This window comes from Onychomys torridus, chromosome X (genome assembly GCF_903995425.1).
Source record: "Onychomys torridus chromosome X, mOncTor1.1, whole genome shotgun sequence".
NCBI lineage: Eukaryota > Metazoa > Chordata > Mammalia > Rodentia > Cricetidae > Onychomys > Onychomys torridus.
The window spans coordinates 120,727,568-120,754,231 of NC_050466.1; the positions used below are offsets into that span (position 1 = coordinate 120,727,568).

The window sequence follows — 26,664 nt, forward strand, 5'->3', positions numbered from 1 at the left end:
TGTAGTTGGCAAAATCTAGTGAAGCAAGTGTGTTCTGGTTGCTAAGGATTTAATTTGGGTGCTTTTAATACTTAGCTATATAATACTTGGAACATAATCCAGAACAATGCATCACCCCTTCCTTTTCACTTCAGTACCATACCTACCTCCCTTAATTATGGAAATATCTTCATTAAATATGATTCCCAGAGGACAGGTTCCCTGGAGCACATAGCCAAGAGGACATTGCACAAAAAGAAAATTGTAAATAAATCTCTGTATAAGCTACCAATCTAAGGAAACAAAACCTTCCAATGTATCAAGAAATAAATCCAGTTACAAATGCACTAATAGGACTATGTGAAGAGGCTCTGGCAGAGCAACTGAAAACAGCCAGTTATTTAAAAGATACACAAGCAGGAACGGCACCTAGCAAGCACTGGCCCTCAGAAGCCAAAAGTGTTCTCTCCGCTGTAGGCCACATACAAGAATCCATCTTCATCTTTTTCTTTCTCAAAAAGCTGTCCCAGAGTTAGGATGGACTGTGGGACTGTCTTGTCCACAAACAGGAAGGTGGCCTTCTCAGAAAGAAGCTGGTTCCTTTTCCTGATGATCCACATGAACTGGCCACAGTGATATCAGGAGGAACCAAGTACTTCCTTTTGTCATTGTCAACAATCTGAGAGCCTGAGATATTTTCTATGATCACACAAACCTGGTCGGGGTACTTCACTCTGATCTTTGCATATTCCATGCATTTGTGTTCCAGCGAGTGGTCCTCCTTAATCATCCACTTCATGGCGAAGGGAGGCGATGGAGGCAGTTCTCTGAGCCATGGACTCTTAAGAAGCGACCACAACAAAAACAGATGTGGAGTCAGCAGCAAGGATTACTCCCAGAAACAAAGTCTTTGTTCTATGGAGGAGATTAACTAAAAACATAAGACGTGGGGCCTATCAACAGTCAATTATGGACTGGAGAGGAAGTTATGGGTCTCTAACCCTTTCTGCTGAACTATTGGCTACTGAGGCAGGTTAGCAGACATGCTGCCATTATCTTCTGTGGTATATCCACCAAAAATTTCAGAATTTAGAGAGTTCTAAACCCATTGTCACACAGGTGATCCTAGTTAAAATCAACTATTCACACATACCCCCAAAATGGAACAGTAACAACAAAATGTATGAACGTGGTATGGGGACACACAGTGAAGAGGGGAAGGTGATAGAAAGAGAAGGGACATTGGAGATGGATTATAATAATCAGAATTTACATCATACATGCATAATATTGTCAAACAAAAAACTCTGTAATTTCTGAAAAAATAAAATATATTCAAAACCCATGGGTAGAACACAGGCCAAGACACATTTTGATAGGAAAAATGAAAAAAAAAAACCCAAGCTTGGCAGGTCCTCAAATTGCCTTTGTCATCAGAATTAGCTGAATTAGGTCTTGTTAAGTGTATAGGTCTCACTCCAGACCCACTGGATTTTATTTTGTTGAATAAGAAAGTAAGAATTTCCATTAACCCTCAGGATAATTCTGGTAAGCAGACAATAAATTATATAATGGTACTAGCAGTTTTACCAAGCAAATTCAAAGAAGTCTAATGGTATACATGTGGTATACATTTCTTTTTGGCCTCTTTTACAGCAAATACTCATACTTTATGGCACTAAGCTGTATCACTCTTAAAGATTCACTGTTTTCAACAAATAGCTTCCAAGGTCATTGTTATCATCTGTATGACAGTTATGGAACCAAAATTGACAAAAAATATTATGTGGTAGAGTTTTATGATTCAATCCTGGAAGTAATACTTATTCCTCCCCCTGTACATTGCTTTGGCCAGAACTCAGACATTTAGTCACACCTAACGGCAAGGGAAGTTGGCGAATGTGAAGGCTAGGTATGTGCTCAGAAAGGGAAAACAAAAAACAAAAAACAAACAAACAAACAAACAAAAAACAAAAAACAAAAACAAACCAGATTTTTCTTGAACAGATAGCCATTTTTTTATACAGGAAGTATGCAACAGGGTTGAGTTCATAGACATTTGACTTGTACAGATGTATGGGGTCCTATATTTAGAGACCTAGCCCTTGGTTTAATGATCAGTCATTATGGTCTTGAAATGCTTAATATTTTTTGAGCAATGAGTCCCGCATTTTAACTTTTCATTGATACCCACAAATTCTTTTGCTGATGTAGTTTGGTTAAGTCAAAGGGTTACAGCACAGTGTGGAGATTTGTTTAGACAGTGGGATCTAGACTTCAGCATTCTATACTGACATATTGACCACTAGGGCATCCTGTCTCAGAGTGCTATTCTGTTTTGCATTTTTTATCAGTGACTTACATGACATATAAATTATACTCACCACATTGTCAAATGTTAGGAAGTTGGGAGGGACACTTAATTCTTTAGAATACATCATTCTTATTCAAAAAGATCTCAGTAGTTTGGAATGATGAGTTGAAACTAACCAGATCACATTCAATATAAAATAAATGCAGAACTTTTCATTCAGGTCCAAAAATCCAACTGCAAAAGTACAGTCTTGGGATTTTATTTGGCAAAGAGCATGAGCAGAGTAACTGGGTTGCCAAAAATATAATTCCCTCTTAGTCCAGATCACAAAAACTTAGGATCCAGAACAATAGAAGTATTGGTTCAATTGCACTTCAGATGACAAATTAAATTAGTATTCTGTTTATTGTGACATATTTAAGAGGCTTAATGACAGACTAAATTGTGTCCATAAAAGGATGTCTAAGATGGAGAAAGGTTTTGGAAAATATGTTACCTAAAAGACAATGGACAATTGAAGGAAAAGTGGATGCTCAGCATGGAAAGTGGGTGGCAGAATTTTAAGGAAGACAGGCAGTGAAGGAGACCAAGACATGTCTGCAAATATTTTAGACATTGGTAATGATATATTCTTTATTATTTCTGACAATAAAAAATAAGACTAAATGGCAATGTGTCCAAAATTATAAAATTAGCAGAATAAAATAATTTTAATGGAACTATATATAAGCTTGTTATATCTAATTTCCAAGCTAGAGTGTTTGGGCCTCTGTAGAAGGAACTCATGTATTAGGTAGAAGAACTGGAGTCTTTATAAGATTTTATATGGCTAAATAAAATGGGCATACTGTAAATCAGTTCAGATATTATTTAGATTATATTTAATAAGAACTATGAAGTCAGACTGCCCAAATTCTTCCATTAGCCCTGTTTCTTCATAGCTCTGTTACCTTGAGCATATCATACAATTTCTTGATTCCTTCATTTTCAGTCTGTAAGATAGAGATAATAATAGTATGTGTGTTGTAATAAGTAGAATTTTTAGAAACATTAAATGGATTAATAATTAACCCTTTAGATTAGTACTTGGCTCATAATAATGGTATGTTAACTGTTATGCATTATTTTCCAAAAATATATTTGATAATCTTCACCTTTCTTCAATAAATGTACCTTTTATTACAATTAGGTCAATTTATATGAAATATAAACTGAGTAGTATAGTGGAAAATTAAAAAAAAATACTGAACTGGCAACTGAAATGACCCTGTATATATTCTCAGAAGCCTCTAAGAATGCTGTATGACAGCTTTGTTTCTTGGATATATTGTTGAAAGTTATGACATTAGGAAGACATTTTCAGTTTTAAAACTCTGTAGTTGGAAGTTTCTCCACTCCCAATCTCCTCCAGTCCTGCCTAGCATGCAGTCTCACAGCCACTTATAATATGATTACACAGAAGCTTATATTAATTATAACTGCTTGGCCATTAGCTCAGGCCTATTATTTACTACCACTTATACTTAAACTCAGCCCATTTCTGTTAATCTATATGTCACCACATGTTCTGTGGCTTTAACTGTGTGTCATTACATGCTGCTCCCTGGATGGTGGGCTGGCATCTCCTGACTCAGGCTTCCTCTTCCCAGAATTCTCATCTGCTTGCCCCACCTATACTTCCTGCCTGGCTACTTGCCTATCAGTGTTTTATTTATCAACCAATCAGAGCAACACATATTCACAGCATATAGAATGACATCCCACAGCACTTCCCCTTTTCTGTCTAATCAAAACAGAAGGTTTTAACTTTAACATAGTAAAATTACATATAATAAAACAGTTATCAAGCAAGAATTAAATTATAATAGCTATTCTATTTGTATTTGTCAAAATTAAAGAAAATATTCTATCCATCCTACATTTGTGAATCTAAAGTTTTATATCTACTTTATCTTTTATCATAACCAAGGAAAATTATAACTATCTAGTCTTCAACAATATCAAGACCTCAGAATGATACAGTGTTGCCTAAGTAAACAGGAAGAGCATTGTAAGTAACTTCCAAAAATCTAGAATGACAGAGATGGCTGCCTGCCTGGACAGTTACCCAAAGTTCCTCTGTAACATTGGGGCATCCATCTTCAGCCTATAGGCCTAGTCTTTCAGTCATTTTTTTTTCCTGTGTCCTGTAGAATGTGTGGAATTTTCTAAATATAAATTTTGGAAATGGGTTAATTTAAGATATAAGAGCTAGAAAGCAAGAAGCCTGAGCCATTGGCCATGCAATTTGTAGTTAATATAAGCCTCTGTGTGTTTTCTTGAATCTGAGCAGCTGCAGGACCAGGTGGGACACAGGAAAACTTTCAGTTATAAAACTCATATATATATATATGAAACTCTAAATTTATATATCATATTTATATATCAATATATATGCAATGACTTTTACCATTTCTTACTTTGTTTGCTTCTCCTATTAAATGTACAACTACACAGGAAAAATTTCATCCTCTTCTTTAAGATGAGGACTCAAATCAATAGAAATGTTAGCTGAATTGCACCAAGATTCTGCTGTAAATTACTAGATAATTCAGGATTCCAACCCAGATTTCTTCAATTTTGTCCCAGGGTCAGAGACAGCACATAGAATTTGAGCCACTTTTAAATTATCCAGTCTGTGGAAGACAGTATTTCAGCTGATGAAATGACTTCTGTTATCCTGCCAATAATTTGCCTGTTTGCTTTTCAGCCAAATTGCTGACATCTTGCCAAAACTCCAGTCATCCTGCTTAATTTCCTTGTGATTTTGCAAGACCTGGTGGTGGGATTGGGGAAGGGATAGATTCCACTAGTTTATCCATTTCCTTGTGCATATTGCAGATGTGTTTAAACTCGTAGATAAAAAGTTGATGCACTTACCAAGGCAGAAGCTGTCAATGCTGAATTTTAGAGCTAGACCTCTAGGGACAGAGTATTGCAATATCTCACAGAATGAGAGACCCAAATTTTTCAAGTTTAAGAGAATTGTTTTGGTGATCCTGATTCTCTTTAACTCTGTTACACACTGCCATCTTCCCATCTGCATCCCATACCTTCCATTTCGACATTCCTATTCTCATAATTACTTCCCATTATTTATTCACTCTAGAATAACTAATTGGGTTCCATTCTTAGGAGGAAAGACAACTCAGTACAATTTGCTACCATTTATTGAAAACAAAACTACGAATTAGCTCTTGTCCTAGCATCTTATAAGATCAATGTAATTTAATACTCACAACAATTCCCCAAATTGGGTACATTTATCATTCTCAGATTTGCATTAAGGGACTACAACCCCATCAGATGTTAAGAATGATTGATCCAGGTCAAAAACAAGTAGCAGAGCAAGAATTTCAACTCAAGTATTCTTCATCTAAAGAGTATACTTTCAAAAGCAATGCTATAAAGTTTTGTGACCTAAATAGTGGGTGGCAGGTGTTTTTGAAAGTTGGGAGAGACTTTCCCTATAAAATCCTAACATACAAGCTGCCATCTGCTCTGAATTAGGGTGCGATCAGACGCTGATGAACATCACAGACATTTCCAAGGTCTGGAAAGACATAAAACAGGCAAGGGTGAGGAGATTTTTGCTGTCCTGGGAACTGAAATTCCCTTCTCAAAAGCCAAGCAGTGCCTCTTTCTTCTTTCAGACTGTGTAAGGGTAAATGGGTCTGTGCTAGTAAGCTCCAGCTGTCAGGCTCATGTTAAAACACTGATGGACTAGATGACCTTAGATGAAGATTCTAAAAGCCTGGTTTTCACTCAGTTGTGTAACTAGTCTGTCAGGCTAAAAGCAAAGCAGCACACACTAATTCACCAAGTGCAACAACAACCACTTACAGGATTTTTTCTGGTTTGTAAAAGCAAGCAACCACCCCCACAGAAAAGTTTCCTGAAAAGCCTTTTGTTCTTTCACAAATGACCGGATCACTTCTTGACTGCAGACTTTCTCAGGGAAAGCTTATGCTAGCTGTGGAAACATCCAGTGGCACCAGGTCAATTGGGCAGAAAGCCAGAGCAGCCTTGAACACCTGGGTTTCTGTCTATAGTGGAATATTCTACAGAGGAAGTGTCAGTCCTCTAGAGCAAAGGATGAAAAGGTCAGATGATATGGGGGAGATGTACAGACACTTAGGTAAATTCAGATTGCACTTAAAAGTTACTTCATTTAATTCTTTATAAGGAAGGCTGGTGGCAATGGTTTACCTGTCAAAGCATTAGCCTGCCTTATAAGATTTCAAACACTGCTTACGGAAACAGGCAGCCACTTTTTTTCTGAGCATTGAGCCCAATTTCTTAACAAAGCTATACTAGGGGATTACTAATGACAGCTCAGGAGATTCACACTTGTCAGAAAATATGGGGCTGCCTTCAAAATTCCATTTAGTGGGCAAGTTTATAAGGTTAAACTTTAACATGCAAGACACCTGTTTTGCAAGAGTTTCATCCTCATTAGAAGCTTCCGAAGTTTCCCTGTTTTACCTTCTAAAGATAATTCTTGCCTCCACAGTTTCCCAGTTGTACTTAATGTGAGCATGCTGGAAAGGAGAAAGTGCTTTGTAAGTTCAGTTTAGTTTTTTTTTTCCTTTGATTCTTCTTCATCCACTAAATGCATCTTAAAATTACTTAGCTTATATTTTCTCCTTGGAACTGTGAGCAGTCATAATTGGCTTCATTTGAAAATCAATTTCAAGATCATAGATCATCAACTTATATTTGATTAATTAAATTAGTGCTCATCAGTGTTATGAAGACAGGGAACAAGCTTGGGAACCTCCCAGAGAGCTTCCGTCATGTGGGAAAAATTAATCAAGATTTCTAAGGGCTGGGTCTTGACTTCAGTGATGAAAATGATTTTCAGATATTTTAGTGTGATTGAGTTCAATTAAAACACTTTTATATAGTCATCCTAGAGAGATTAGGGGCAAAGATTCCAGTTTTAAGTTCAAACAGAGGAGTCTCAATGACATCTCTGCACATTTTGCTAGCTAGGTGACTTTGGTAACATTACCCAAACTCCCTGAAACTTAATTTCCTTTATGATAAGACAACAGTAATTTTAGTCCTCACCTCATGTCCATAAGCCTCAAGTGAAAATAGTGGTTACAAAAGTGGAACTTAATAGTGTTTCTAGAGTCTAGAAGTGATTCATTAGGTTAAAAGAAATTAACCTCTCCAAGCCTTACTTTTTTCATCTGTGAAATGTCAACAACCTTTCAATTTATACATTTGGTTAGCTTTTGTTTCATTTAGTGACAGGGTCACCCCATATGACTTATAATGGTCTTGAACTTGTGATCCTTCTGCTTCTGCCAACCAAGTGGATTTTCATAATTATCACTGTTGCCAGAGTTTTTAGGGTTAAATAATGGCTTTGGAAGCTTCAACAAGATAAGCTCAATTACCAGGCCCCAATTCACCCATTAAAAGAACAAGTAACAATGGAAAACACAGGAGACTTATTCTCTGTGATTACATTGGGAAAAGGAAAAAAATAAAGGGATCCAGTAACTCCCATGTCTGACATCAGGGGCACAGGCAAGAGGTTTGGGTTTCAGTAGAGATTAAGAGGTATATGTAAGTAAAATGTCTGGTCAAGATCTGGTCCTGCCCATCATTGATCCACAATTGTCTAGGCTCTCCTGCAAGATGGTCTGAGAAAGTTTCAGAATTTAGAGAAATATTTTTCTGAGAGATAAGGTCATCATCTGCCTGGCACCAACTTCATTCAGCCTTCCCCTTCCTAAAGCATGAGATACTTACAGATATTTTAATTATTTGGGGTAAATGATTTCAGTAGTCTGATAGCCAAAGGGAGGGGTACAAATGTCTTACTTTACAGAGTATCTGCCCTCCTTCCAGGATACTTGCATCACCATGCCTAGCACCCATTTATGAGGTTTGATGATTTTGCATTTGGCAAATAAATTATTTACTGACAGTTGTCAAAAATAAATGCGGAAATAGCTAGCATGGAGAAGACTAAAAAGATAATGGCTTGTGATTGACACCAGCCCTATTTCCACTTCAAATCCTGAACTAAGTAGCTCTTTATATTAGAATAGTTCTACAATTAGAAAATTTTCTTCCTGAGTTCTAAATATGACATTTTGTTTAATGTCCACCAAAAGAATATTCTATGAATCAGATAATCATTCTTTTCATGAATGACTTGATTCTAAAGAAGCTTTTATTTAACACTGACACTTGTCTGTCATCCTCATAAGGTACTATTAACACATCTAAACAGATAAACTTGCTTAAGTGATATTTTACATTTTCTTACCCTTTTGCATTACAAAACATTATGTTGACAGACTATGAGTGCCTAATGAGTTTTGGAAACCATAAAGATATAAGGCATTGACCTGAAAACAAAAGTTTTAATACTATCCTCAAAACAAAAATTTTGATAATTGTCTTGATGTTTTTTTATTTGAAATACAAACAGCGTATTAACAAGTTGATTTGAATGAAATTAAACTGGCAAACAAAAGTCCATTTGATAGTTATATAAAACATGCATGCACATTTTATTATATTTCATCCAATGCAATATTATATTTCTTTTCCTTACATTCTATTTAAACCTAGGAATGTAGCTCAGTTGGTAGAATTTTGTCTAGTATGCATGAAGCCCTTGATAAACAAGTTGTGGTAGTACATACTTACAATGTAAACATTCCAAATGTAGAGGCAGGAAAATCAGATGTCCATATCTCAGATAGCTTCAAAGTAGAGATCCTTCTGTCTCGATTGTGGTGCAATTATAAGTGCATTCTACCACATCTGGCTCTAATAAGCTGTATTTTAGATTTTAACACAAAAGAAGCAATCTTTCATGTAAGAACAATGAATGGAGGGGAGGTGACAGTGTTGTATAATGGCTACCAGCTTGATCTCAAGAGTCAGATAGATTTGTGCCCTTAGACTGTGTAACTTTGGGCAAAAAAATTAATCTTGGTGAGCATACTCTTTCTTACTTATCAAATATTGCCAATTATAGAACTTGCTTTATATGTTGTTGCAAGGATTTAAAGGGAAAATAAATGTTAAAAGTACCCTGTTTTTAAGTTGATGCTGAATGAATGTTAGCCATTGGGAAGTGGTAAAAATATTAGACATTTAAATCTTGAATTTTAATCCTTTTAGGACTAAAGTGCAACATGATGCTGAACACATCAATTTCTTTTCAGCCATTCCATTTATTTATTTGTCAAAATTTTAAGGGTTTGTCTACCTCTAAAATTACATATCTTTCAGTGTCTTATATCCCTAAGCATTTTGATCTGGGTGAAATTCTAGGTCTGATCAGCAACCACACATGAAAATAATGATCTTTTTTAAACTTTCTTTTTATTTATTCTTTGTGTCTTTCATATCATGTATTTCCATCCCATTCATTTCCCTGTCCCTTCTTATCTGCCCTCTGCCCTTGCAATCTACCCCCAAAATAAAATAAAATTTAAGAGAAAATAGTAAAAATCAATCTTATCATGGAAGCTATAGTGTGACACAGTGAGTCACTCAGTAAACCCTTTTATCCATATACCTGTTCATTGCAAAGTCACTGGTCTGGTTGAAGGCCTCTGGTTTCTGCTACACTATGGATACTGGGCCCTCACTGGGACTCCTCTTTGATTTCCCATTGTTGCCTTGTGTCATGGAGAGCCTGCATCTTTGGGACTGCAGGAGGAGCCCCTTCATGTGCTCCAGCAGATCATAGTTGGGTTGATGTTGGGGTGGGCTAACTCATAACCCTAGCTTTGGGCCTGGGAAGTTGCAGGTTTGGTCAGCCTGCCAGCTTTCCCTTGTTCTCACCACAGTGCCCTGGTTAGTTCACCCCTTTGCAACACTGAGCAAGGGGTAGGGCCAGTTCTCCTGTTCTCACATCCTGGGGGTCAACTCTCTCATACTTACACCATCAGGGCCAGCTCTACTGTGTTACTCAGGCGATGTGCAAGGGCCACTCTCCTTAGTGCTACAGCTGATGAAGGGCAGAGACAGCTCTCCCACTCTTAGGACCTCAGGTGGCGAGAGGTGGGAGAAGGGGGCAGAAAATGATGATCTTAATTTAAGATGTAAAGTGACACAACTCCAATGCTTAACCTTTCTTATTTATTTTTAATTCTAACTATATCCCAGATTCTGTGTAGAAACAGAACATATATTATCTTGTTAATTTCTTTAATAACAACCATGGAATTTCTTTGGACTCTCCAATCTGAGTCCTGGGAGTACTATTTTAGAGAAAAAGAAGGCAAGTATCTTCCATGAGACAGAAAAGGGGAAAATATATTATGAAGGAAAAGGGTGGGGGCTACCATCCCAACCTCTGTTTAAATTTCCAGTTCTCCCCAAGGTTGTTTTCTTTTCAAGTTTGAAGAAGTTGCTTTATGTCTGAGCAGATTTGTGCTGAATAAACAATCTTCTCTCCAGAGAAAGACCCTGTGTCAAATGGCATTGAGAAGAAATTGCCCTACTTTTTTGCTAAAGCTTTCCCCAAGCTCATGCTTGCTCAAAATAAAATATTAGTGAAAATAAATATGGGATCTAGAGAAAAGGTCATCTCAGGGCAACTTCACAGCAGCCCTGACCATTCACAACCCTCAGGGCACATTCTCTGAATTGCAAGGAACGACCCAGGCCCTGAGCCAGTTGCCATGAAGGCTCTGAGCTGTACAAGGGCAATGGCTAAGTGAATTGCAACTTACTTCTCAAGGAATTATCATCTCCCTGTTAAAGGACCATTTGTTTATTAAAAGAGGATGACCAACTTTATGTTCTATGCTGGAGAAAAGGCAAATGCTTGTAGTGACTTTAAATTGTGTCAGGTAGTGTGTGTGTGTGTGTGTGTGTGTTAACAAGAATGTGTTTTTCAAAGTAATTTAATCCTCTGAATATGATTTCTATCGGCTTCACTATTAGTGGTTCTTAACAATTTTGTTTTTCTAGCATACTTTAAAAGACATGAGCCATTGCTATCATCAATAAGTTACTTAATAAAAAGATTTTTTAATGGGAGATGGGGAAGTGTGTGAGATAGGTAACTGAATGGTTTGACAAATTCTCCAAACAGTTATGAGAATCAGTGATTTTTTTTCCCCGAATCCTGCACAGATTGTTTATCAACAGAGACATCTAAAGAAAGTATTCCCTTTGTAAATGCACTTAATAAACAGTTCATAGCATTTTGTCTCCTGCTATAAATAAGGCAGAATACACAATAATTGGGGTTGTTGAAAATAATTATAAAAAATTGCTAGAGTGGATAGTTGATAGAAGTAATAGCAGGCTGAATTGAAAACAAAGTTTGACTTTTCACAGATATTTATTTATTTAAAATATTCCCAGTATCTCTTTCCTAAAATGTCACAAAGTGGGAGAATTAGTCATAAAATTTCTGATTATAATCTCAAAGAAAATAATATTCTCAGATTTCATAGACTTCTACTAAGGTCCACTCTGTTTAATGTCCAACATCCATGCTTTTAAGGGAGTCTTATTTTCCTTGTACTGTGCATGAACTTAGGAAAGGATATTGGGGCCTAGTATGTGTTTTCTGGTAAACTGCCTACAAAGGAATTTAGAGACAAGCCTATGAAAGGAACTAACGTATAGGTGGCTGAAATCCATAATAAAAGGCACCTATGAAATTGGTTTTGATGAGAGATATGCAAGTTTGGACACCTAAAGACTGGAGTGAAATATTTGAAGTAGAAAACACAGAACAAGGAATAAGACAAAGTAGACACATTATATGTGACAAATTCTGGTTGTGTTTATAGATTTGGAAGAGTAAGATTAATAGTGAATTATCATAATTGTGTGTGTGTTTCTTGGATTATTACCTAAATTAGGTGGGTTTGTAGTGGATAGCTGTTCTGTCTATGACCTTGAAGTACCTGCCCCTGGCTCTGGGCTACCCTTAAGACCTGAGACACACTTGAGCCACCTCTCTCCTCTTTCCTTTTATTTTTTTTTTATCCAAAATGTGTTTATTGGGATGATTCCCACTCACCTTGAATCAGGTGCTTTTCAATGCTGCTTCCTCTTGAAGGAGCATTCTTCCAGGAACAGGTACTTCAAGGTCATAGACAAAACAGCTGTCTACTACATGGATTCTCATCTTTATAATTCTATAAAAAGGGGCTTTAGATTAAATAGTAAAATCTGTACACCATATTCAGAATAAGGAAATCTATTATTTGTTTTTTTCATAAAGATATATTCCTGGCCTTAGAAGATTTTTACCTAATTTACAAAAAGAAATACAAAGTATTTCAATGAGTGATACTACTTTTGATATGTTCAGAGTTCAGAAACTTTTGTATTAATTCTGTGTTCGATGTCTGAAATAGTCACACTAATCAACGATCTGGTTTGGATTAGTAAATCTCTGTTCATGATTGTAGGAAGGCTATTTACAAGCTATCTGGGTTCTCCTGAACCTAATATGCTTGGGAAGAGCTTCCTTTCCATCTTCACATAGAAAGGCTATAGCTAATTTTCCTGTTAAAGTCCTTAATTCCCTCAGAGCACCAGATAGATTATGATTCTCATGTATCTTGCCACTCTGGGGCTGATGCATAGATTTGTTATGACTCCATCCTCTCCCCCTTTTGGAGTTACTTTATGAATTTGAGTAATTTGGAAGATATCCATGGCCAGAGAGTAGTTCCCGCCAGTTAACAAAGGTTTTACTATTTTGGAACTTTGAACATATTTGGACAAATACCACTGTTTTGATTAGTGAAATGCACATTGCCTTGAGTAATGAATCTGTGTGGTAAAAGCACATCTTCAAGACATCTTTTTAATAGTATATCTTTCAAGGAATATTGTTGTAATAGAAATTAATAAAATATGCCTATACTGTGATTTAGCTACCTAGTTTCCATTTCTTTTTAGTAGCAGACTATATTTCCATTTTGGTTGGGGATTATTACAAAAGATGATTTTATTCCCCTTTGGCCATTGGCCACTATCTATCATCATGATAGATTTTACTGACATGTGATTGTACAGAGACTGTTATGCATCCAGCAATTTTTGATGAATTATTGCCTAGCACAGTGATTCTCAACCTTCCTGATCCTGTGACCCTTTGACACATTTTCTCATGTAGTGACCCCTAGCCATAAATTTAATTCTGTTGTTACTTCGCAAGTATATTTTCCAATGGTCTTACACAATCCCTGTGAAAGGGTCCTTTGACCCTCCAAAGTGTCATGACCCACATGTTAAGAACCACTGGTTTATAAGTAAGTTTTAATAATGTAGAAATTGAGCAAACCTGCTTTTAGGGGACTCTTCTTTCCCTCATTCATGAGTTCTTGATTATAATAAAAGCTCAAAGTTTGTCCATTTAGCTTATTTTTCTTAGGGTTTTTAAATTTTGACCAAACTGAGACAGAACAAAAAAGTAAAACACAATGAAGTAGAACTCATTTGAAAAGCCATGCAACCAATTTAGTCTTTCTTGTCTGTACAACTGCCCTAGTTTCTTCCATTCCTAGATCTAGTTCTCCAGATGTCTCAGCCATACTTGAGAGAGCCGCATGATAAGTTTTCCTTTTGCTATAATCAGCAAAAGTGTGTTACTTCCCATCAAAGAGGCACATGGGAAGCCCTATTTTCTAGTGAAAATTAATTTGGAGATTGTGTTTATTTGTTCTACAAGGTCAAATATTACTTTGTATGCTGACTTACTGGAGACATGATCATTATCATGCAGGAGATTAAATATCCACTTGGGATGACTTGGCATATCCATAAAAAGTGAAGATTAGTTTATATTCAAGGCAATGCTTGCTATTTACCAGATGAATAGTTCAAAGAACTTGTAAATACTTTGGGATTTCAGCCAAGAAAAAAATTTTCTTCTGTGGTTATCAGAGAAGCTTTTGTTGGAGTTTAGGTAGACCTCACAATGGAAGTTGAAGGTATTAGGGAGAATATTGTGGACATGGTGATATCCAAAAGTCTCAATTCAGATTGCTACTTTGGGAATCAAATCTATGGGACTTTATGTGCAAATTATTTGCCAGATGTAATACAAAACATCTTAAAATGACACATAATAACAGAAGATGATAAATAAACTATCTTAGTCAGTGCTCTATTGCTATGAAAAGACACCATGAATATGACAACTCTTATAAAGCAAGCATTTAATTTTGGCTTGCTTACAATTTTAGAGGTTCAGTCCATGCTGGGAAGCATGATGGCATACAAGTTGACATGGTGCTAGAGAAGGAGCAGTGAGTTTTACATCTAGATCTGCAGGCGTCAGGAAGAGGGGAGCCACTGGGTCTGGCTTGGGCATTTGAAACCTCAAAGCCCATCCCCAGTGACATACTTCCTCCAACAAGGACACACCTACTCCAACAAGGCCACACATCCTAATTACTAGCAAATAGTGTCATTCCCTACTGACCAAGCATTCAAGTATAGAAGTCTATGGGTGCCACTCCCATTCAAACAACCACATGATCACTTTGGTAACTATTATAAAGGATAACTTTGGTTAACTATAAGATTGGGGGAAGGATTTCAGTCATGATGCAGTTTTAGAAATTAATGTAGTGTACTAATATCGAAAATGAGGAAAAACTTTGATATATGCAGTAGATAAGTTAGAAGAGAAGTAAAAATTCAAGACCATTTTAAAGACTATACAGTAGTTGCCATGATTTATGGTCCTCAGTGACAAATTTAGATTTCATCCTCCAGTAAATGTAGGAGATATTGTTAGGTGTGAACAGCTAAATGTTGCAATAAAAATAGAAACTTTGGTAAGCAATTTTAAGTGCTGTTTTAAATATTAAATGATTTTGGTATGTGATTTCAAGTGCTATGGTACTAAATAGGCTTTGTGGGGGTGGTTGATTGACCTTGACATACTTATTCCAAAATGGCATCATTCATAGAAATTAATGGCTGCTTTTTACTCTCTTTCACTTGATTGTTTTGAAAATATAATTAAATAGATGAAAAGTAGAAAAGGGCAATAAAATTGTAATAATAGTGTGTAATGTGTAGGCAATGCAAACAACTGATTCATCCCTTTCTATAAATAACGCTACTCATATATTCCACTAAGTTCATAGCATTGTCAAATCATTTCAGTTACACTGACTGGTCTGGTGGTACATGATGTAAACTACTACTTTCAATAGAAAAGAGTTAATTTGCCAGGCAGTGGTGGTGTATGCCTTTAATCCCAGCACTCGGGAGGCAGAAGCAGGTGGATCTTTGTGAGTTCGAGGCCAGCCTGGTCAACAGAGTGAGATCCAGGAAAGGCACAAAGCTACACAGAGAAACCCTGTCTCAAAAAAAAAAAAAAAGAGTTAATGTGAGCATACTGCTCAAGAATGTTAGTGTTGAACACATAAAATCTCACTTAAGGAAGAATCAGACTCTAGTAGCTTTACTAGCACATTAAGCCCAGTATGTTGGTATGCTCTATAGAGCAATTATATTTAAGGATAATTAAACACAAGCAGATAAGCATTTACAGATGGGAGGGTAGGGAAGGGAATACAGACTGAGATGTTTATCAAACTGAATCCCTTGTTTCCATTCTTTCAATCACAAAGTAACATGTAGTTGTGCCCAAATTAGTCCCCCTCACTGTCTAGGATGAGTTTTCTGATAAAATTGTAAATGCCAACTCCGTTGTTTAGGAGGCTTGATTTCAACAGTTCTTGTCTTATTTTCCTAAGCAGTAATTGTGAGTTTGAGATGAAATTTAAAAGAGAGGGTTGAGGGAGAGAAGCAAATGAGCTGTCCTGCCCACAGTAGCATGTATTTTAACTAATTTTATTGCTATCATTACATGGGGGTGATGTTAGGTTTGTTTCTGAGCTGGTGATCAAGATCCTGATGAATGGCTCAGTTGCTGGTTCATCATCAGACATACTCAGAACTGCCTGGTAATTCCAAGGACAAAGCATGGTTCTAGAATTAAATGAGGTTCCATAATTAAATGTACTTCAGGGAATTGTTGGACACCAAATGCAATTTTATTTCCTCCCTCCCTTGGGTTTTGGGGTAAAAGGTGTATTGTGAGAAGTTCTAAAGCAATCATAGTTCAGCTGGTTGACTGTCATGAAACCACTTGATTGGCCTAGGGATCACATTATTGAGAAGTGTGGAGTCAAAGAGGCTTATTGTTGTTGTTCTCAGCTATTTTAGCTGTCTCCTGCCTACAACATATGTGTCCTCCTACTCATCCTGCAAATGGGAGATTTTGGTCATAAAGTCACACTAAATGAAACATTGGAAACGTCATTGAGTTTTATGTCTAAATTGACTGAAGCATTAACTGCTTCTTTTATAGGTCCAGGTCACTATATAGATCACATATGCTAATGTATCTAAAACATTTTGAATATTATGAACAATTATAAGATACTTAAAATCAGCCTTAATATAAGTAAATATAATGTTAGTAATTGATATTTATGTGTGGAATTAAGGTAAATACATCTGAAGTACATGTTGGGAGGTAAGTCTATAAGCCAGCAATGACCCCACATTCATATCTCCCTGCGAGTAGAGAAGATTATCATTTCTGCCATTTGCATTCCACCAATAGCTTAATTCATTTATTGACATAGTTCTGCAAATAAAATTCAGAACACTCTCTAAGGAACCTCAGTGTCTATGATGTGGATATACAAGTAAAAATAGCAATAATACTACAAGGAAATAAAAGTACTTTTTATATAAAGAAGATATAATTTGTCTAGGTTTTTCTTCATTTCAACCATGTTTTATGTCATGGGTACTATTCCAAGTATACTATTTCTTTTATTTTTTGAGGTTATACTATAATTACATCATCCCCCTTCCCTTTTCTCCTTCCAAAATGCCCTACAGACTCTTATTGCTCTCTTTATAATTCATTGCCAGTGGCCATGTTAGAGGAACAGCAGGTGGCAATTGAAGTTCAAGATACCAGCCCAACAGGAGGTGAATCCCTAATGGATCAATCACCTACAGGCAAGGCTCTGAGACCACAGACTCTAGAATGTCCTTTGCTTCTGCTGTGCCTTCACATGTTTGCCACTGCCATCTTTCTCTGGTATCTGGTATGAATGGCTATGGGGAGATCCCTCACTGCCTGTATTGTAGTATGTTTATCTCATGGAAATTTCCCACCAGTTTACTGGGCATTTTTATCTGTGGATTATTATGAAGACGATTTCTTCCTAAGCTGTACTGTCTAATTGATAATAATAATGTTATTTTAAATAGATTTTTGATGATTAGAAAGAAAACAAGGAAGTGTCACACAGCTAGAACACATGAGTTTCTGTTGAGGAGCCACATAGACTGTGGCTTAGGTTAATGATTAAGAAAAAAATGAGTCCCAGTAGCACAGCTAGTTTACATTCTTTCAGTCTTAATTTTGGGTGATATGTTCACAAGTTTCAGTATGCATCCTAGCTGAAACAAAGCTTTGAAAATAGCTTAAAGTTAGACTATGATGTTTTTGTTAAATATCTTTGAGATGAAAAACCCAAGAAGATAAAGTTTTAGAAAGACACATAGTTGAATTAAGAACTTGCTAAAGTTAAGGAACAAGAACAAAGCAGCCCAATTATCATTACCTAACATACTTTTCCTGCTAGGACTGGATGATGACCAAAGGTGATGATTAATTCCTTATATCCATTTCTGCCCTCAATCTCTTAATATAAAAAGTATTGATGAGTGGGTATGGTATGCACCTTAGAGATTTAAAGTAGAGGTAGCGATTCTTATTCATATATAAAATTTTAGTTTGTCATTCCTTTAAGATTCCTTATAAGATTACCTTTCAAAATAAGCAATAAAGTGATTGGTTCTTTCTTTGTAGCTCCAAAACATGGCTTGCCAGTAAAAGCATACTTTACTTGCCTACACTGTTAATCCATAACAAGTTGCTTGCGTATGAATGTGTAGTGGATAGCCATCCCAGCATTGGCCTGGAAGTTCCAACCCCCATTGAGGTTTCAGTAATGGTCACGCCCACAAGGTAGGGCAGAGGAGGAAGCGGAAGACCAAGGATCGAGAAGAGGTCTTGCGCTTGGTTCCCGGACCCTGGACGCTGGAGGTAGACCGAGCAGAGTTCTCCAGAGAACACCGCCGGACTATGCTATACCTTTGCCAGACCCTGCAACCTACCCCTTCATTTGTAAGATAGCCCACAAAATAAACCTCCCTTTTAACTACGTGGAGTAGCCTTAATAATTTCACCAATATCTGGTGCCCCACATTGGGCGCCAGAAGTAATAGGAATGATAAAAGGTTCTTATTAATGAAACAAAACCCGAGGCCAGTTATGGGGGTGAATGCTGGAAGATCAGAGAAGCAGAACAAGCCACAGCAATCTCACCTTGCTAGTTCCTCAGGTGATCCTGTTTCCTCAGGCTGGAAGCTTCTGAGTCCTCCTCCACATGAATCTCAGCTGAACTGTGTTGCTCCAAAGCCTGAACACTTAACCAACCAAATGCTTTATTCACTACATGCTTTTTCCTCCCCTGATTCCTGGTCCTCACACCTTATATACTTTTTTCTTTCTGCCCCCACTCCCTGGGATTAAAGGTTGTGTGATATTGGTGAAATTATTAAGGTCACTCCACGTAGTTAAAAGGGAGGTTTATTTTGTGGGCTATCTTACAAATGAAGGGGTAGGTTGCAGGGTCTGGCAAAGGTATAGCATAGTCCGGCGGTGTTCTCTGGAGAACTCTGCTCTGTCTACCTCCAGCAGCCAGGGTCCAGGAACCAAGCGCGAGACCTCTTCTTGATCCTTGGTCTCCCGCTTCCTCCTCTGCTCTGCCTTGTGGGCATGACCATTAACAAAGCCTCAATGGGGGTTGGAACTTCCAGGCCAATGCTGGGATGGCTATCCACTACAATGAATGTATGTGGGTTCTTGGGATAATTTGTTTCTCAGGTGTAATACATAAAATGTTTAATCATGTTAAGGGATACAGATAGCATGTTTTTTTTTACTTGTATTCATTGTAATTAGTCTCTTGAAAAATAGAATGTAACCACATTGTAATTTTTATTTTGCCTGAAAGATTTTGCTAGGGTACATAAGTTGTAAGGGAAAGAATAAAGATAGTTAGAAGAAGATAGAAGAAAATTATCAAGAATAAAGATAGAGTTAGAAGGAAAACATCAATAATAAGAGAAGGAAATCACCAGGAAAATAAAGAATAAAGGGAATGCAAAAGAATAATAATAAAATAAAGGTCTGAAGGAAACCATCAAGAGAGTGTGTGAGTGTCTTTTTCCTTACTCCTTCAGATAAATAGTCATAGTATGCTGACTCCATGGATTCCCTTTGAGCCCTGCACTGCTGGAGGCTGGACCCATGGGCACCAAAAATTTATTGTTTTTTCTCATTAAACTGTGTTACATACATATGTGAATGTATACATATGTGTATATGTATAGTCCTAAATACATACCTGCTCAATCTGTGTAACGTTACTTGAATGTCTGTGAAGGCTACCATTCTGCATTTACCATATCTCCCACTATTCCTCAGCTAAACAATTCCTCACCTTAGTGGAAACAAATGTTACACATTATACATTTATCTATGCCAGAGTAGCCCATATCGACCCAAATTTTATACATTTTAAAATTTGACAGTTATATATTTAGTAGTGCATGCTATTTACAGTATTTAAAATCTTGCTTCTTACTAATATTAGAGATATGTTTAGATCAGATTTACAAATGTATCTCATTCTTTCAATCTACTGTATCATAATATATGTTATAGTTATATAGAATTATCTCAATTTTACTTAAACAGATTTTTGTCAATGGAAATTAAGTTGTTTCAAATATTTTGTTGTTGCTGAGAGTACTCAACTATGGCAGCCAAACTGAGCTTCTGATATGATTCAGTTTTGAATTCAGATATTTAAACTCTTATTCCTTATATTCTAAATAACAGTTAAAAATCATATTATTAATATCAATTGAAATTAATAAATTATAAAAATTAAATATTAGACTTTTAGGTCTGTGTAAATTAGTTACAGATCAGCTTGGTTTAAACAATATTGTTAAGTTCTTTAAGAACAATATATATTTTCTGGACCAGAAGTGAGTGACTGGGTTATAGTCAGAGAGGCAACTGCACCCGGGTCCCACTGCTGGACACAGGCCATCCCGGGAGGACCTGACCAACTTGGCCCCAGTTTCGTGCCAATCAGCAGGCCCTGCAGGAAGGCTACCCTTTTCCAAGACTGCAGGCAGAGACTGCAGTCTCCACACCCTGCCCCAACACCCATTTGCCCGAGACCCCAGCCACTTCCTGAGACTAAGAGACCAGCCCCAAGCTTCCATCCTGCCCTGGAACTCCCATCCGGACAAGAGACCAGAGGAACTCCCATATGGACATGAGGAGCACCCATCTGGACAAAATAAGGAGACCGCAGGGACTTCCCAAGACTCAGAGTCCAGCCCCCCAGCTCCTACCCAGCCAGCACTCTCTTCTGGACCAGCACTCCCAAGTGGCCAGAGCTTACATCTGGACCAGAGAGAGGCTCCCTAAATCTGTCAACTCTTTCTGGACAAAGTACACTGATAAGACCAAGAACGAATCCAAGAGGAGATGGGCAGACATCAAGGCAGAAGGACATACAACAAAATAAAGAGCAATATAGCATCACTAGAACCTAGCCCTTCTCCAACAGCTAGACCTGAACATCACAGAATGGAAGAAGAAGAAGAAAACAACCTTATAAGTAACATCGTGAAGAGGCTAGAGCCTTATATAGAAGAATTCAAAAATAAAGTAGAGGAACAGACAAACAAAAAATGGGAAGAACGCTATAAAAAACTAGAGGAAAGGACAATTAAAGCACAAGGAAACAATAAATCCTTGAATGAAAATCATGAAAAAGCAAGGGAGAAAATCCAAGACCTGAAGAGGGAAATAGAAAAAATGAAGAAGACACTAGCAGAAGGAATGTTGGAAATAGAAAATCTGAGTAAACAAACAGGAACTTCAGAGGCAAGTATAACCAACAGAATGTAAGAGATGGAAGAGAGGATCTCTGGTGTTGAAGATACGGTAGAAGAAATAGATTCATCAGTCAAAGAAAACACTAAAACTAACAAAGTCATGACCCAAAATGTCCAAGAAATTTGGGACATCATGAAAAGACCAAACCTACGAATAATAGCGATAGAGGAAGTAGAAGAATACTAACTAAAAGGCACAGAAAATATATTTAACAAGATCATAGAAGAAAACTTTCCCAACTTAAAGAAGGAAATGCCTATGAAGATATAAGAAGCCTATGCAACACCAAAGAGACTAGACCCCCCAAAAAAGTCCCCTTGCCACATAATAATTAAAAAACTAAACATACAAAAAAGAATATTAAGGGCAGCAAAGGGAAAAGTGACTTATAAAGGGAAACCCATCAGAATAACACCTGATTTCTCAATGGAGACTTTGAAAGCCAGAAGGACCTGGACAGATATAATGCAGACACTAAGAGACCATGGATGCCAGCCAAGACTAATATACCCAGCAAAACTTTCAATCATCATACATGGAGTGAATCAAACCTCCCAAGACAAAACCAGATTTAAACAATACTTATCCACAAACCCAGCCCCACAGAAAGCACTAGAAGGAAAATTCCAACCTAAGGAAGGCAGACACACCCATGAAAACACAGGCAATAGATAACACCACAGCAGAAAACCCCAAAGAAGAGAAGTACACACACACTACCACCAAAAAATAAAAATAACAACAGGAATGAACAATCACTGGTCATTAATATCCCTTAATGTCAATGGACTGGATTCACCTATAAAAAGACACAGGCTAACAGAATGGATACAAAAACAGGACCCATCTATCTGCTGCATACAAGAAACACACCAAAATTCAAAGACAGACACCTCCTAAGAATAAAAGGCTGGGAAAAGACTTTCCAATCAAATGGTCTTAAGAAGCAAGCTGGTGTAGCCATCCTAATATCCAGCAAAATAGACTTCAAACTAAAATCAATCAAAAGACATGGTGAAGGACATTACATACTCATCGCAGGAAAGATCCACCAAGATGAAGTTTCAATTCTGAACATTTTTTCCCCAAACACAAGGGCACCCACATATGTAAAAGAAACATTACTAAAGCTTAAATCATATACAAAACCCCACACATTAATAGTGGGAGACTTCAACGCCCAACTTTCACCTCTGCACAGATCGGCCAAATTGAAACTTAACAGAGACATAATGGAATGAACTGATGTTATGGCTCAAATGGACTTAATCGATATCCACAGAACATTTCACCCAAACAAAAAAGAATATACCTTCTTCTCAGCACCCCATGGACCCTTCTCTAAAATTGACCACATACTTGGCCACAAAACAAATCTCAACAGATATGAAACAATTGGAATAACACACTGTGTTCTATCAGACCACCATGGTTTAAAGTTAGATTTCAACAACAGAAAAAACTACAGAAATCCTACAATCTCATGGAAACTGAATAATGCTCAACTGAATCACCAATGGGTTAAGGAAGAAATAAAGAATGAAATTAAAGACTTCCTAGAGAAAATGAATATACCATATACCCAAACTTATGGGATACTACGAAAGCAGTGCTAAGAGAGAAATTCATAGCACTGAATGCCCACATAAAGAAGCTGGAGAAATCTCACGCTAGTGACTTGACAGCACACCTGAAAGCCCTTGAACAGGAAGAAGCAAAGTCTCCCAGGCAGAACAGACACCAGGAAATTATCAAATTGAGAGCTGAAATCAATAAAATAGAAATAAAGAGAACAATACAAAGGATGAATGAAACAAAGTGTTGGTTCTTTGAGAAGATCCACACGATAGACAAGCCCTTATCCAAACTAACCAAAAGAGAGAGAGACAGAGAGAGCATCCAAATTAACAAAATCAGAAATGAAAAAGGGGACAGAACAACAGACAATGAGGAAATCCAGAGAATCATCAGGTCATACTTCAAAAACCTCTACTCCACAAATGCGGAAAATCTAAAAGAAATAGATAATTTTCTGGATAGGTACCACATTCCTATGTTAAATCAAGACCAGATAAACCATTTAAATAGTCCAATAACCCCTAAGGAAATAGAATCAGTCATTAAAAGTCTCCCAACCAAAAAAAGCCCTGGACCTGATGGTTTCACTGCAGAATTCTACCAGATCTTCAAAGAAGACTTCATACCAATACTCTTTAAATTGTTCCACACAATAGAAGCAGAAGGTATATTACCAAACTCCTTCTATGAGCCTACAATTACCCTGATTCCTAAACCAAACAAAGAAGCAACAAAGAAAGAGAACTACAGACTGATCTCCCTCATGAATATTGATGCAAAAATACTCAATAAAATTCTGGCAAACAGACTCCAAGAACACATCAAAACAATTATCCACCATGATCAAGTAGGCTTCATCCCAGGGATGCAAGGGTGGTTCAACATTCAAAAGTCCGTCAATGTAATACACCATATAAACAAACTCAAAGAAAAAAACCACATGATCATCTCACTAGATGCAGAAAAGTCATTTGACAAAATCCAACACCCCTTCATGATAAAGGTCTTGGAGCGATCAGGAATACAGGGTACATACCTAAACATAATAAAGGCAATCTACAGCAAGCCAACAGCCAACATCAAATTAAATGGAGAGAAACTCAAAGCAATACCACTAAAATCAGGAACAAGATAAAGCTGACCCCTCTCCCCCTACTTATTCAATATAGTACTTGAAGTTCTAGTCAAGCTATAAGACAACATAAAGAGATTAAGGGGATACAAACTGGAAAGGAAGAAGTCAAGCTCTCCCTATTTGCAGATGACATGTTAGTATACATGAGTGACCCCAAAACTTCAACCAAGGAAGTGATACAGCTAATAAAAATCTTCAGCAACATTGCAGGATACAAGATCAACTCAAAAAAACCAGTAGCCCTCCTATATACAGTAAACAAACAGGCTGAGAAGGATATCAGAGATACGTCACCCTTTAGAATAGCCACAAATGATATAAAATACCTTGGGGTTACTCTAACTAAGCATGTGAAGGACCTATATGACAAGAACTTTAAGTCCCTGAAAAAAGAAATTGAAGAAGATGTCAGAAAATGGAAAGATCTCCAATGCTCATTTATAGGCATGATTAACATAGTAAAAATGGCGATTGTACCAAGAGCAATCTACAGATTCAATGCAATCCCCATCAAATTACCAACACAATTCTTCACAGATCTGGAAAGAATAATACTCAGCTTCATATGGAAAAACAAAAAACCCAGGATAGCCAAAAGAATCCTGTACAAAACAAACAAACAAACAAAAAAAAAACAAAAAAAAAACAAAAACAAAAACCTCTGGAGGCATCACATTACTCGACCTCAAGCACTACTATAGAGCTACTGTAATAAAAACAGCTTGGTACTGGCATAAAAACAGACATGTGGACCAATGGACTCTAATTGAAGTCCCTGACATTAACCCACACACCTATGAACATATAATTTTTGACTAAGAAGCCAAAAATGTACAATGGAAAAAGAAAGCATCCTCCAAAAATGGTGCTGGCATAACTGGATGTCAAAGTGTAGAAGGCTGCAAATAGATCCATATCTGTCACCATGCACAAAACTTAAATCAAAGTGGATCAAAGACCTCAACATAAATCCAGCTACTCTGAACCTCATAGTAGAAAAAGTAGGAAAGACTCTTGAACACATTGGCACCAGAGATCTCTTTCTATATATAGCACCAGTAGCACAGACACTGAGAGAAACAATCAATCATTGGGACCTGTTGAAACTGAGAAGCTTTTGTAGAGCAAAGGACACAGTCAACAAGACAAAGCGACAGCCTACAGAATGGGACAAGGTCTTCACCAACCCCACATCTGACAGAGGGCTGATATCCAGAATATATAAAGAACTCAAGAAATTAGACATCAAAATGCCCAACAGTCCAATTAAGAAATGGGCTATAGAACTAAACAGAGAATTCTCCACAGAGGAAGTTCAAATGGCTGAAAGACATTTAAGGAATTGCTCAACATCCCTAATTATCTGGGAAATGCAAATCAAAACGACTCAGAGATACCACCTTACACCTCTCAGAGTGGCTAAGATCAAAAACATAGAAGACAGCTTATGCTGGAGAGGATGTGGAGCATGAGGAACTCTCCTCCACTGCTGGTGGGAATGCAAGCTTGTACAGCCACTTTGGAAATCAATATGGCACTTCCCTAGAAAATTGGGAATCCATCTCCCCCACGACCCAGGTATAGCACTCTTGGGCATCTACCCAAGGAATGCTCAATCATACCACAAGGGCATTTGCTCAGCTATGTTCGTATCAGCTTTGTTTGTAATAGCCAAAACCTGGAAACAACCTAGATGCCCTTCAACTGAAGAATGGATAAAGAAAATATGGTACATATACACAATGGAGTACTACTCAGCAGAGAAAAACAATGACATCATGAGGTTTGCAGGCAAATTGATGGATCTAGAAAAAATCATCGTGAATGAGGTAACCCAGACTCAGAAGTACAAACACGGTAAGTACTCACTCATGGGAGGATACTAGATGTAAAACAAAGATGACGAGACTGCTACACAACTCCAGGGAGGCTTCCTAGAAAACAGGACCCTAGGAAAGACCCAAGGATCACCCAGTGACAGAGAAATGGATGAGATCTACATGAACAACCTGGACGATGGTGGGAGTAATGAAGGGCAAGATTTGAGGGAAAGAAAGCTTAGGGGAGCAAGAGATCCCAGCTGGATGAAGAACAGGAAGGGAGAATGAGGAATAACAGACCATGGTAAATGAAGACCACATGAGAACAGGAATAGGCAGAGTGCTCGAGAGGTCCCCAGAAATCCACAATGATATATCCTCTGTAGACTGCTGGCCATAGTCGAGAGAAAGCCTGATCTGACCTAGTCTGGTGATCAGATGGCCAAACACCCTAACAGTCGTCTTGGAACTCTCATCCAATAACTGATGGAAGTGGATGCAGAGATCCTCAGCTAGGCCCCAGGTGGAGCTCCAGGTGTCAAACTGTCAAGAAAGAGGAGGGTCTGCAAGAGCATGAATTGTTGAATCCAAGATTGTAAAAAGCACAGGGACTAATAGCCAAACGAATGGAAGCACATGAATTATGATCCAAAGGCTGTGGAGCCCCTAGCTGGATCAGGCCCTCTGGATAAGTGAGACAATCAAATAGTTTGATCTGTTTGAGAGGCACCCAGTCTGTTGGACCAGGACA

General features: G+C 37.4%; 1 protein-coding gene and 1 pseudogene across 1 annotated transcript in view; one reads left to right on the top strand and one right to left on the bottom strand.

Moving 5' to 3' along the window:
- Window positions 1-26,664, top strand: part of Il1rapl2 (interleukin 1 receptor accessory protein like 2) — a 1,242,609-nt gene that overhangs the window by 883,154 nt on the left and 332,791 nt on the right. The gene's annotated exons all lie outside the window — the stretch shown is intronic.
- Window positions 410-778, bottom strand: LOC118574560 (annotated as a pseudogene).